This window comes from Lepidochelys kempii, chromosome 3 (genome assembly GCF_965140265.1).
Source record: "Lepidochelys kempii isolate rLepKem1 chromosome 3, rLepKem1.hap2, whole genome shotgun sequence".
NCBI classification, from domain to species: domain Eukaryota; kingdom Metazoa; phylum Chordata; order Testudines; family Cheloniidae; genus Lepidochelys; species Lepidochelys kempii.
The window spans coordinates 195,792,317-195,805,466 of NC_133258.1; the positions used below are offsets into that span (position 1 = coordinate 195,792,317).

Here is a 13,150-nt window from a genome sequence, read left to right on the forward strand (position 1 = left end):
GAATCTGCCTTTTATTTATTGTACAGAACATGTTGCATATATGGAACTAGTAAAGTAAAGAATAATAACAAGGAGAACAGAAGTACCATGATAGTTAAGTGATGGATTTACCAGCATGAAGGAAAGTATAGTAAGAAATAAAAATAGGCAACTAGGCTAAGAGAAATGTAATTTTTATTTTCTCAGATGCATTCTTGATGCCTTCAATTCTGTTCCTGGTAAAGCTCATGGTAAACTTACAAAAACAACTCTTATAATTTTTCAGAACACATTTGTTGCTTCACACTAAATTAAAAATGCCTAGTTAGGAAAATCATTTCTCAGATTCTTAAATGGAAGCCCTCATTTTCTAAACCTTGTATATGAACTGAATTTCAGAATAAGATCACATTTAGTATGCAGATTTTGTTTTTACCCTCCTGTGTGGTAGAATTTTTCTGGTAATTTCGTAATAGTTAAATAATGTTGTACTTACATGATTCAGAGGAGCAGCCGTGTCAGTCTGTATTCGCAAAAAGAAAAGGAGTACTAGTGGCACCTTAGATACTAACTAATTTATTTGAGCATAAGCATCCAATGAAGTGAGCTGTAGCTCACGAAAGCTTATGCTCAAATTGGTTAGTCTCTAAGGTACCACTAGTACTCCTTTTCTTTTTGTTGTACTTACATGTTGGCAAATTGTCCTAACTGCTTGTATGTAATTGCTCCAAACATGCCTGAGATTTTCAAAGCAATCAAAAGGATTTGGATACAACCTATACCTCCAACATTTAGCGCGAGATAGTTGTCTGTAAACATTTGGGTGCACTGCTGTATTTACATAGTACAACAATTTAAACGACAGTCCAGAACGGGAACCAGTGCCAGCATGCCTCCTATCCAGAAGTATAAATATGCTATCCTTCCTTCAGCTCACCGTTTTCCTTATGAAATACTATACCTGATGGTGTTATGGCAGCCCGGCATCTAGCTGTGTTGGTCTTCCCGTGTCAGCTAATCTGGAGTTCAGCTTCACTTGTGCTTCTTGGCTTGCTGACTTGAGCACTTTAACACAGGCGAGCCCAGGTGGGTCACCAGAAGTTGCTGATTCTCACCAGTGAGTCACTGAAGCTGCATAAACTGGTCTGCCTTCCGGAGGTTTTCGATTACCTCTTGCCAAGCTGATGAATATAAAGGAAACTTCTGACCCTCACTCACTGCTCCTTGAAACTGCTAAAACCCTCTGAATGCAGCTGACCCTAAGCAAGCAGATCCACTGCCCTGAAGTTTTTTGATTGCCTCCTGCTGAGCTAGCAAATATAAAGAAAGTTTCTGACCCTCACTATTGGCTCTTTGGAACTGCTGAAACTACATGAACCCAGCCAACCCTAATTTGAGTTTAAAAGAAACTCCTGTAACAACTCTCATACATTGGCTCAAAGAGTAACTGACACCTGCTGGAGACCACGTGATGCCAAGAAACTTTCCTAGTTCAAGTCTGTTAAAAAATTACAAGCGAACAAGATACGAGGGCTCAGCGATGATTTACATGCATTTTCACACTGCCAAAGGTTGATTTTCTCCCTAGACGTCTGTTGTCAAATCTGTATCAGACATTTTCCCCTGTGAAGATTTTTACAGAGAAAAGGAGATCTGCAAAGACACAGCCTAGGAATCAGGATGTTTTAAGTTCTGTTCCCACACTGCCACAGTCTCTGTGACAATTGGCCAAGGTTTCCAAGAGTCACTAGTGATTTTGTGAGCCTAACTTGAAACAACTTAAAAGGGCCTGATTTTCAGAAGGTGGCTACATGCTCAGCACTTCCTGTAAGTTGTCTCCAGTTGATCCTCCAAAAATCAGTAGTCACTTTAAAATATCTCACCGTTTGTACCTCAGTTTCCTCATCTCTAGAAGAGGATGAATGCTTACCTTCCTCACTAGGAAGGTAAGTTTAATGAAGTTGTGTTTGTAAAATACATTGAGCTCCTGAGATGGGAGGCATTATTTGCTTGCAAAACATCATCATCATCAGTCTAACTGATTTCCCATATTTGACATTTCTGCTGTCCCCTTCAGCTCAGCCTCCAGCCACAGGTTCAAAGGAACAGGCATGAAACATTCTCCCTCTTTCACTGGCCCATAGCGGTTATAAGATTGATCACTTTTGTTTAGCTATTGACGGTCTCTACTTCTTCTGCTGTTTAAAGCTAGTCTTTCCATGCTTATGTATGTATTCCACTCACCAATGAGGTAAAGTTAGACTTCGCTATTTCATTGCCTATTTACTTCTAAATACTTTCCCTCAAGAAAAAAAAAAAAAGCCAACCTTATCACAGTTTTACTGCCTTTCCATGACTCCAAACCTGGTGTAAAGTGGGATTTGCCATCTTTGCGAGGTCTCCTAAACTAAGCCATGCACATTACTGTAGGTAGCTTGTTCATTTCTTACCTCCTCAACAGCGTTCATATGCTGGTGTTGCACAGTACTGCAGTGGAGAGGATTGTTGCTTCCTAGCATTTAAAATTCCTAATATTCTCCCCTATGGCTGATTCATCTCTGCAGCAGTCCTATCGAAGTCTTCAGTGGATCACAAGACACAATCTGTCCACATGTGCATAGACACACCAACATTGTGTTCAGTATCAATCTTATAATTATGGACTAGATCCTGCAAGCCTTACTCAGACAAGGTCTAATTACACACAATCAACGGCACTACGCACAGGGTACATTTTAGTCACATGAATAAGGCTTGTGCATGATTGGGGCAGGGACTGTGTCTTCTTTAATCTCTGTAAGACACCATGCAAAGTGATGATGCTAAAGAGATGTTTAACAACAACAATTAATGGTGACTGCTCCATTTCTCCATGATGTTTTTGAGTCATGTCACTTGGGTTTACATTTGACACCAGTTTACTATTAAAGCTACTCACATCCTAAAATGTTGAACAGTTTCCTATGTATCTGCATCACAATAGTATCTAGACACCATACCAAGCTATGTACTTCACTTGAATTTCTAGAATGTTATCATTTAAATCCCTGCACGGTTCCAAAGCCAAGTGCATTTCCTTAGTTCTTGGATTTAATTTTTATGATTGCTCCTTTGCTTTTTAGGGCCATTTAGCTGAATCTCAAGAATGACCAAATGTTTTAAAATCCCGTTAGTCTTTGCCCAGAAAAGAACTTTTTAACTCCTTAATACAGCCCTAGTACTAGCATTCGTCAGGAAGCATAACAGATTATGCATATGTTTAAATGGAGTCCAGAGTTCTTTTTTCCAGTTTTATGCTTAATAATTCTCTTTTATTTAATCTTCTCAGTATCAAGATTCTCCTTAAGGCCTTTTCCCCAATCAGGAATTCCTGAGTCAGATCATACTGTTAGCATTTCTCACCACTGCATTGTGTCTCTAAAAGTTTTCCTTGTGTTTTACAGTTTCATGGCTGTAAAAAATATAGACAAAAGTGTAGAAGCATTTGACTGTGTGACTTGTTTGGATTTCATAAATCGATAGCGCAAGCTCAGTGGAATCCCCCTGGTTTTCTAACATGAGCATGGCCACTGGGCTGGCTGATGAGTAAGTCTCTTTCTGACCGAGTGCACAGTATATGCTTGAGCTCTCCCGCACCTCTGAGTACTGTAAGGGCCTTGTCCATAACCCACTGAAGTCAGTGAAAAGACTTGCATCTACTTTAATGGGATTTCAGTCACAGCAAGTTCATAACAGTAAAATGGGGGTGCCGTGGGAGGAGGGAGAATGTAAATGGAACATTAGCCCTCAAATAATTTGTTGGGGGTTTGTTTGTTTTTTAAACAAAAAACTAGGCCCTTCGACTGATCGGGCAAAAACCCCATTGAATGACAATAGAGGATCAAGAAAAGGATCAAGAAAACAGTGAGCATCTGTAGTTTAGTAGCCACTAAGTTCAATCTTTTTCTGGTGAGGCCCTGACTGTAGACCCAAGTGAACTCTCTTCTTGGATGTGGGGTCAAAGCAGAGAGCCCACCATGGGCTAGAATAACTTCCCAGCCAGAAAAATGAGTCCTGTTAGTAACTCAAAAGCTAAGTTAGAGAAAGAGCAGTGTAGTGGACTGAAATTGATGGTATTGTCCTAGTAATACCCAGGCTGATCCTAGAGCCCTTAGTCACACAAGTAACCCTGGATCGCCAAGTAGCTCCCACTCCTCATCTGATTGAAGGTTCCAGGGTGATGCCCCAAACACTTTTTGCATTTGTGTTCAGGCCTACTCACCCTATCCTAAGTTAAATTGGACAACTCAGGCCATTGGCCAATGTGGAGTTTATTTTGTAAGTGCTAGAAGGGGGATTGTACTAGTTCTAATCAGGGTTGTTGGTATTTTGTTTTTGCTGGTGGGGGGCAGGAGTTATTTTGTTTAGTTTTGACCATTTCACAATCACTTCTTTGCTAGGTGTCACATATTTTGTAGCCAAACTGTTCTTTTTATCTGTGTGTGTGTGTGTGTACACATGTGAAATGTTTTTGATCAGAATTTACTCTGCAGATGCATATAAATAATGAAAACATTTCTGAAAGGCACTAACCCTTGTTGTCCATAGGAGCAGGATAACTTATTTTATCCTCTCCATGACTTAACACTATGTAAAAGAAAAATATTGACTTCTGCAGGCCAGCTTATTTCTGGCTGAATCAGCTGTTGAGCTGCAGAGACAATTTCCATGATCTTGCACACAGGATAAAGTCTGCATCCACCTCCATTATTGTGGCCTGTATTTTGTTTTTACCCGAGTATATTTGGTTACCAAAAAATTGTTCAAACTGCTCCTGTTTTCTAATAAGCTGCAGATTGTTTTAATACCAGTGGATTTAAGGCATAATGCAAAAACTGTGTATGTTACTTATGTTCTTTAAAATGTACATATTTCTACTATTCCGTCAGATTTTATATTAAGTACAAAAAATAAGTGTTTAATTGTTTTGAGTTTGTAACACCCACTCAAAATCCAGGTTTCAGAGTAGCAGCCGTGTTAGTCTGTATTCGCAAAAAGAAAAAGGAGTACTTGTGGCACCTTAGAGACTAACAAATTTATTTGAGCATAAGCTTTCGTGAGCTACAGCTTACTTCATCGGATGCATTATTTCTCACACACACACACACAGTTCCTCAGACGTTCTTGTCAGCTATTGGAAATGGCCCACCTTGATTCTCACTACAAAAGATTTTCTCCCCCCGGCTCTCCTGCTGGTATTAGCTCATCTTAAGTGATCACTCTCCTTACAGTGTGTATGATAACACCCATTGTTTCATGTTCTCTGTGTATATAAATCTCCCCACTGTATTTTCCACTGAATGCATCCGATGAAGTGAGCTGTAGCTCACGAAAGCTTATGCTCAGATACATTTGTTAGTCTCTAAGGTGCCACAAGTCCTCCTGTTCTTTTTTCAAAATCCAGGAAATGTTAAGATATGGCTGCATCACATTCTCTTTAACATTAGAGTGGAGGGGGGTTGTTTTTAGGTTCTTGGTTTGTTTGTTTTGGAAGGGGTTAAAACAAAGTAAGGTAAGTGAAGGTCAGAGCTTCATTGATTCCTTTGAAATACCTGGCTGTTGTCAGTGTGACATTCACAGAATCATAGACTATCAGGGTTGAAAGGGACCTCAGGAGGTCATCTAGTTCAACCCCCTGCTAAAAGCAGGACCAATCCCCAATTTTTGCCCAAATCCCTAAATGGCCCCCTCAAAGATTGAACTCACAACCCTGGGTTTAGCAAGCCAATGCTCAAACCACTGAGCTATCCCTCAAAGGAACAATATTATTTAAACATGATTCCCCCCACCCTCACTCCTTGAATAGAATATTGTCTTGTGTAGTTAAAGAAACTAAATGAAAATACATCACTTTTGCAGCATTTATGCTTTTTCTCCTTACACTGCTAATAGCCTTTTTTGAAAGGCCTGTTTAACAAGGAAGCAGCTGGTTTGCAAATATTAAGAGAAAGTTGTAACCGTGCCTCTATGGGTCACAACTATTTTCGACGTCTCTGACTCAAGGAATATTTCCAACACACCTCTGAACAACAAACTAACCCACAGAGACCTTCCTACCAAGGACTACAAAAAGAAGGATTCTGAGTGGACTCCTCCTGAAGGTCGAAACAGACTGGACTTCTACATAGAGTGTTTCCACCAACGTGCACGGGCTGAAATTGTGGAAAAGCAGCATCACTTGCCCCATAACCTCAGCCGTGCAGAACACAATGCCATCCACAGCCTCAAACAACTCTGACATCATAATCAAAAAAGGCTGACAAAGGAGGTTCTGTCGTCATCATGAATAGGTCGGAATATGAACAAGAGGCTGCTAGGCAGCTGTCCAACACCACTTTCTACAAGCCATTACCTTCTGATCCCACTGAGGGTTACCAAAAGAAACTACAGCATTTGCTCAAGAAACTCCCTGAAAACGCACAAGAACAAATCCGCACAGACACACCCCTGGAACCCCAACCTGGGTATTCTATCTGCTACCCAAGATCCATAAACCTGGAAATCCTGGATGCCCCATCATCTCAAGCATTGGCACCCTGACAGCAGGATTGTCTGGCTAAGTAGACTCCCTCTGCAGGCCCTACACTCCCAGCACTCCCAGCTATCTTCGAGACACCACTGACTTCCTGAGGAAACTACAATCCATCGGTGATCTTCCTGAAAACACCATCCTGGCCACTATGGATGTAGAAGCCCTCTACACCAACATTCCACACAAAGATCATAGAATCATAGAATATCAGGGTTGGAAGGGACCCCAGAAGTCATCTAGTCCAACCCCCTGCTCGAAGCAGGACCAATTCCCAGTTAAATCATCCCAGCCAGGGCTTTGTCAAGCCTGACCTTAAAAACCTCTAAGGAAGGAGATTCTACCACCTCCCTAGGTGACGCATTCCAGTGTTTCACCACCCTCTTAGTGAAAAAGTTTTTCCTAATATCCAATCTAAACCTCCCCCACTGCAACTTGAGACCATTACTCCTCGTTCTGTCATCTGCTACCACTGAGAACAGTCTAGAGCCATCCTCTTTGGAACCCCCTTTCAGGTAGTTGAAAGCAGCTATCAAATCCCCCCTCATTCTTCTCTTCTGCAGGCTAAACAATCCCAGCTCCTTCAGCCTCTCCTCGTAAGTCATGTGTTCTAGACCCCTAATCATTTTTGTTGCCCTTCGCTGGACTCTCTCCAATTTATCCACATCCTTCTTGTAGTGTGGGGCCCAAAACTGGACACAGTACTCCAGATGAAGCCTCACCAATGTCGAATAGAGGGGAACGATCACATCCCTCGATCTGTTCGCTATGCCCCTACTTATACATCCCAAAATGCCATTGGCCTTCTTGGCAACAAGGGCACACTGCTGACTCATATCCAGCTTCTCGTCCACTGTCACCCCTAGGTCCTTTTCCGCAGAACTGCTGCCTAGCCATTCGGTCCCTAGTCTGTAGCGGTGCATTGGATTCTTCCATCCTAAGTGCAGGACCCTGCACTTATCCTTATTGAACCTTATCAGATTTCTTTTGGCCCAATCCTCCAATTTGTCTAGGTCCTTCTGTATCCTATCCCTCCCCTCCAGCGTATCTACCACTTCTCCCAGTTTAGTATCATCCGCAAATTTGCTGAGAGTGCAATCCACACCATCCTCCAGATCATTTATGAAGATATTGAACAAAACCGGCCCCAGGACCGACCCTTGGGGCACTCCACTTGATACCGGCTGCCAACTAGACATGGAGCCATTGATCACTACCCATTGAGCCCGACAATCTAGCCAGCTTTCTACCCACCTTATAGTGCATTCATCCAGCCCATACTTCCTTAACTTGCTGACAAGAATACTGTGGACTACAAGCCGTCAGGAACAGTATCCCCGATAATGTCACGGCAAACCTGGTGGCTGAACTTTGTGACTTTGTCCTCACCCATAACTATTTCACATTTGGGGACAATGTATACCTTCAAATCAGTGGCACTGCTATGGGTACCTGCATAGCCCCACAGTATGCCAACATTTTTATGGCTGACTTAGAACAACGCTTCCTCAGCTCTTGTCCCCTAATGCCCCTACTCTACTTGCGCTACATTGATGACATCTTCATCATCTGGACCCATGGAAAAGAAGCCCTTGAGGAATTCCACCACGATTTCAACAATTTCCATCCCACCATCAACCTCAGCCTGGACCAGTCCACACAAGAGATCCACTTCCTGGACACTACAGTGCTAATAAGTGATGGTCACATAAACACCACCCTATACCGGAAACCTACTGACCGCTATTCCTACCTACATGCCTCCAGCTTTCATCCAGACCACACCACACAGTCCATTGTCCACAGCCAAGCTCTACGATACAACTGCATTTGCTCCAACCCCTCAGAGACAAACACCTACAAGATCTCTATCAAGCATTCTTACAACTGCAATACCCACCTGCTGAACTGAAGAAACAGATTGACAGAGCCAGAAGAGTATCCAGAAGTTACCTACTACAGGACAGGCCCAACAAAGAAAATAACAGAACGCCACTAGCCAACACCTTCAGCCACCAACTAAAACCTCTCCAACGCATCATCAAGGATCTACAACCTATCCTGAAGGATGACCCATCACTCTCACAGATCTTGGGAGACAGGCCAGATCTTGCTTACAGACAGCCCCCCAACCTGAAGCAAATACTCACCAGCAACCACACACCACACAACAGAACCACTAACCCAGGAACCTATCCTTGCAACAAAGCCCGTTGCCAACTGTGTCCACATATCTATTCAGGGGACACCATCATAGGGCCTAATCACATCAGCCACACTATCAGAGGCTCATTCACCTGCACATCTACCAATGTGATATATGCCATCTTGTGCCAGCAATGCCCTTCTGCCATGTACATTGGCCAAACTGGACAGTCTCTACGTAAAAGAATAAATGGACACAAATCAGACGTCAAGAATTATAACATTCAAAAACCAGTTGGAGAACACTTCAACCTCTTTGGTCACTCTATTACAGACCAAAAAGTGGCAATTCTTCAAAAAAAAAAACAACTTAAAAAACAGACTCCAAGGAGAGACTGCTGAATTAGAATTAATTTGCAAACTGGATACAATTAATTTAGGCTTGAATAAAGACTGGGAGTGGATGGGTCATTACACAAAGTAAAACTATTTCCCCATGTTTATTCCCCTCCCCACTGTTCCTCAGATGTTCTTGTCAACTGCTGGAAATGGTCCACCTTGATTATCAATACAAAAGGTCTTGTCCCCCGTCCGTCCCCCCGCTCTCCTGCTGGTAATAGCTCACCTTAAGTGATCACTCTGGTTACAGTGTGTATGGTAACACCCATTGTTTCATGTTCTCTATGTATATAAATCTCCCCACTGTATTTTCCACTGAATGCATCTGATGAAGTGAGCTGTAGGTCACAAAAGCTTATGCTCAAATAAATTTGTTAGTCTCTAAGGTGCCACAAGTACTCCTTTTCTTTTTGGGAATACAGACTAACACGGCTGCTACTCTGACAACTGAGAATGTCAAACTCAGGACTCACTGCTGAGAAATAGGGTAGTGACACCTCAAGACTGGTGGCTAATCTTTCATAAGGTATACCAAACCGGCAACAAAAGTAAACTTCTGTTTCACCACACTGGCTGACAAGAAGTCATAAAAGGAGTTTCCCTGGACATTCTAGTCATTGTATTACCACCGAAAACATTGGATTTAAAGGTGAGTGTTTCTTTACAACCAGTCTCCTTAACTAAAAGGTTCTTCAGATCTCAAAGGACCAGCCACACACCCAAGTCAATATATAACTTAGATTTTACCCAAAAATCACATTCGATTTTAGATACTAAAGGATTGGCATCAAAGGTTTAATCAGAGAAAGAAGGGGGGGGGTGAGAGTTAAAATTGGTTAAAGGAATCAAATACATATAGTAATTGCAAAGTTCTTGGTTCAGGCTTGTAGCAGTGATGCAATAAACTGCTGGCTTGATAAATCTCTGGTTGCTTCCAAATCATTGGAAGGACCTCAGTGTCCATTGGTTAGAATGCTCCCATTAGTATAAGTCCAGAGGCTTGGGCAAGAAAGAGGCTGAAGCAGGATAGAGGCAAAATGGAGGAGTTTCCAGGGCCTTTTATCTCTTCTACCATGTGGAAGGACACCCAGTGTTTCAAAACAAAACCCTCAACACAGCTACTGGAGAATCACAGGTGAACAGATAGTGTTTGGAGTCACATGGGCAAGACACATGTTCATGCCCCATTGCTCTCAGTCATTGCAGGAAGCCATTACCTATATTCCAGACAGCACGTTTATAGGACAGTGCACTCAGTGTAGATGGGCATCTCCCATGGTCCATTGTGAGTTAAGAGTCCTTTTGATGGGTCACTCAATTAGAATAGTACCTCCAAGATGTGCTAGCTAACTACCATGTGGTCGTTACCCCAGGAGCAAACATTTGAAATCCAGGTAGATCCAATATTCATAACTTCAAATACAAAAATGATACATGCATACAAATAGCATAATCCTAATCAGCAAATCATAACCTTTTCATAGACATCTTACATGTCACATTTTGTACAAGATTTGTTACAAATATATAAACAGTGGTTGCAACAATGATCTATATGGTCATATTTTAACCAGCTAACATCACAGAGGTGAGAAGAGTACTATAAATATATATGTCCAAACAACACTATACACAACATACTGTAACTTCATAAATAATCAGACATCGTGCTCTATAGTATTTGTATACTTGAAATTTGTTATAAACCAAGCTTTTTTGAAGGCTACTGAGAAGATGCAGCATGGTGTACTAGATTGATCATGAGACTGGAAACCAGGAACTCCTGAGTTCTAATCCTGCCTTTGTCACTATAGGCCTCATTCTTTGGATATTCAAAACGCCACTGAAGTCAGTGGGAGTTTCCGATGCACCAAAAATGCTGGATAGGATGAATATGTCTGTGATCTTGGGCAACTCAGTTTTTGTGTCTGTAAAACTGAGGTAATAATAGTCATTGACTTCAAGAAATGTTGGTGGATTAATTAATGTGTGCAGAGCTCTTTGAAGATAGACAATCAGCTATTAGTACTAGTGATTTATTTGTTGCATAGCAAATACAGTCTGTTATTATGCTGTTATGTTATTTTGATTGTAATCAAAGTGCCTCTATATTAAATTAGCTTCATTGTTCAAGAAATTTTTTTGAAAAAATAACTTGGTCATATAAGTTATACATGTAATTAATGGAAAGTGTCTGGGTTTGCAAAACAAGGAGAATAAGCAAAGTGTCTGGCAACAGCTTCCCTACAAAACATTTTATAATGTATAGTTTGGGAATGCTGAGCCAAAACAAACTGTCGTTGCCGACAGAAAAAGCTGACAATTATTTTACGTTGATCCAACTTGGCCGAGCCCAGACTGACCTTGTTTACTCATCTCAGCGTCTTTAATTCATATTAACTTGGCACTGAAAGGGAACATGTGGCATATGTGCAAAAGACCCATTTTCTGCATCTTTCGACTGAGGTAAATGTAGTACATTGAGTAGGGCTAGTGCACTGAGCTCTTAGGTAGATTTATATGTATTAGATAGAACTGGTTAAGTTCCTTTTATCCCCACTGGGCTTTTCATATTCTGTAGACCATAAAACTAGCAGCTCAGTAGAAGCAACATCTTCTAAGCCTTTGGATATATATAAAATCCTCCCAGCACTGGCTGATTTTAAAGACACATCCAAAGAGGATGGACAGTTTTAAGCTCTTTTAAAACATAAAAATAGAAGGTTTACTGCAATTTGGCTGCCAAAAAAGCAATTTACAGGTCTCCACAGAACCCATGGCTATGTGTAAGAAAGCTGACCAAGATACTATGGAAAAGATAATGGGGTCAGAGAGCAAAAGAATCTCTCTATTTTGTAACCAGCCTAATCTGGTCTCCAATGAAGTTTCTTAGTTTCTTTTGCTGAGCCAATAAAGCTTAGTGTGATGTAGCAGTTGCATTATTGTGGCTTTAATATGGCTTGGGCAAAGCTGATGAGGAGCAGGGTTGCTTTAAGTTGTTTTATGGATTCACAGCTGCTTGCATAACCCTCACTGTACTGAGAGTAGAAAGACAAAGACACAGGGAAAGTCTGAGCTCTTGCTTTAATTATTTACATTGTTGTCAGTAATAAAGGCTTTTTATGCCTGTAATCTATTATTTGTATTATCAAAGCCAAATGAGATTGTGTGCTGTAGCTGTTAATAAATTAGTGTGCAACATGAAAGCAGTCACATTTTCATTCTCACAACTTACTTCTGTCCAAAATTTAAAAAAAGCACTTGCTAATCTACTCAGACTTCCCAAAAAAAAAAAAGCCATGCAGTGTCATTGTACCTTTGCAAATGGTACTGCAATAGAGTAGATGTTACCATATCCAAAGAGAAACTAGTAGGAGGGAAATCCACCAGAATGAAGAAGCGACAGAAACCCACTGGTCCTGCTTAAGCATTTTTCCAATTTTTATATTCATCTCCTCTCTTCCTGTAGGCAAAACTCCTATTGATTTCACTGGGTGTTTTGCCAGCGTGAGGACTGCAGGATCAGATCCCGCTAGGCATGCTGATCCCAAACAAGTTAATGTAGCTACTAAAATCTAACAATCTGATTGCCTATGTATGCTGTTGAACAACAGAAGACTGAGGATGAACGAACAGGAGGATGAGGGAAGAACTCAAGACTACCAAAACAAAAATGAATAACTTATACATACATGCCACAACATCATGCTGGCGGTTTTTTCTTTGAGGAGAAGGAGCAGCACAGAGTAAAAGCTCACAACTTCTCTCTTAGTGGTGTAGAGTTTTTTGGTTTGGGGGCTTTAAGTGTGAGAATAATTAGATGGAGTTCTGGACATCACATCTTGCTTTCTTGGCATCCTGGTATCTGACTGACTGCTGTTCCTTAGAAGTATTTCAATGTGAAACATTCCTCTTGTCTGTTAGAACAATCTGAAGATCTGTTGGGGGCAACCAATTTAACAAAACCCTTAATCGCTTGAAAGACAAGAACCTTACAGCACATCTTTGACTGACAGCACAGCTATAGAACGATCGCACAGGCAAGAGAGTTTTCATAGT

The 13,150-nt window shown here is 41.2% G+C and overlaps 1 protein-coding gene across 5 annotated transcripts in view; it reads left to right on the forward strand.

Annotated features, from left to right (window-relative positions):
- Positions 1–13,150, forward strand: part of WDPCP (WD repeat containing planar cell polarity effector) — a 278,133-nt gene that overhangs the window by 257,106 nt on the left and 7,877 nt on the right. The window lies entirely within an intron of this gene.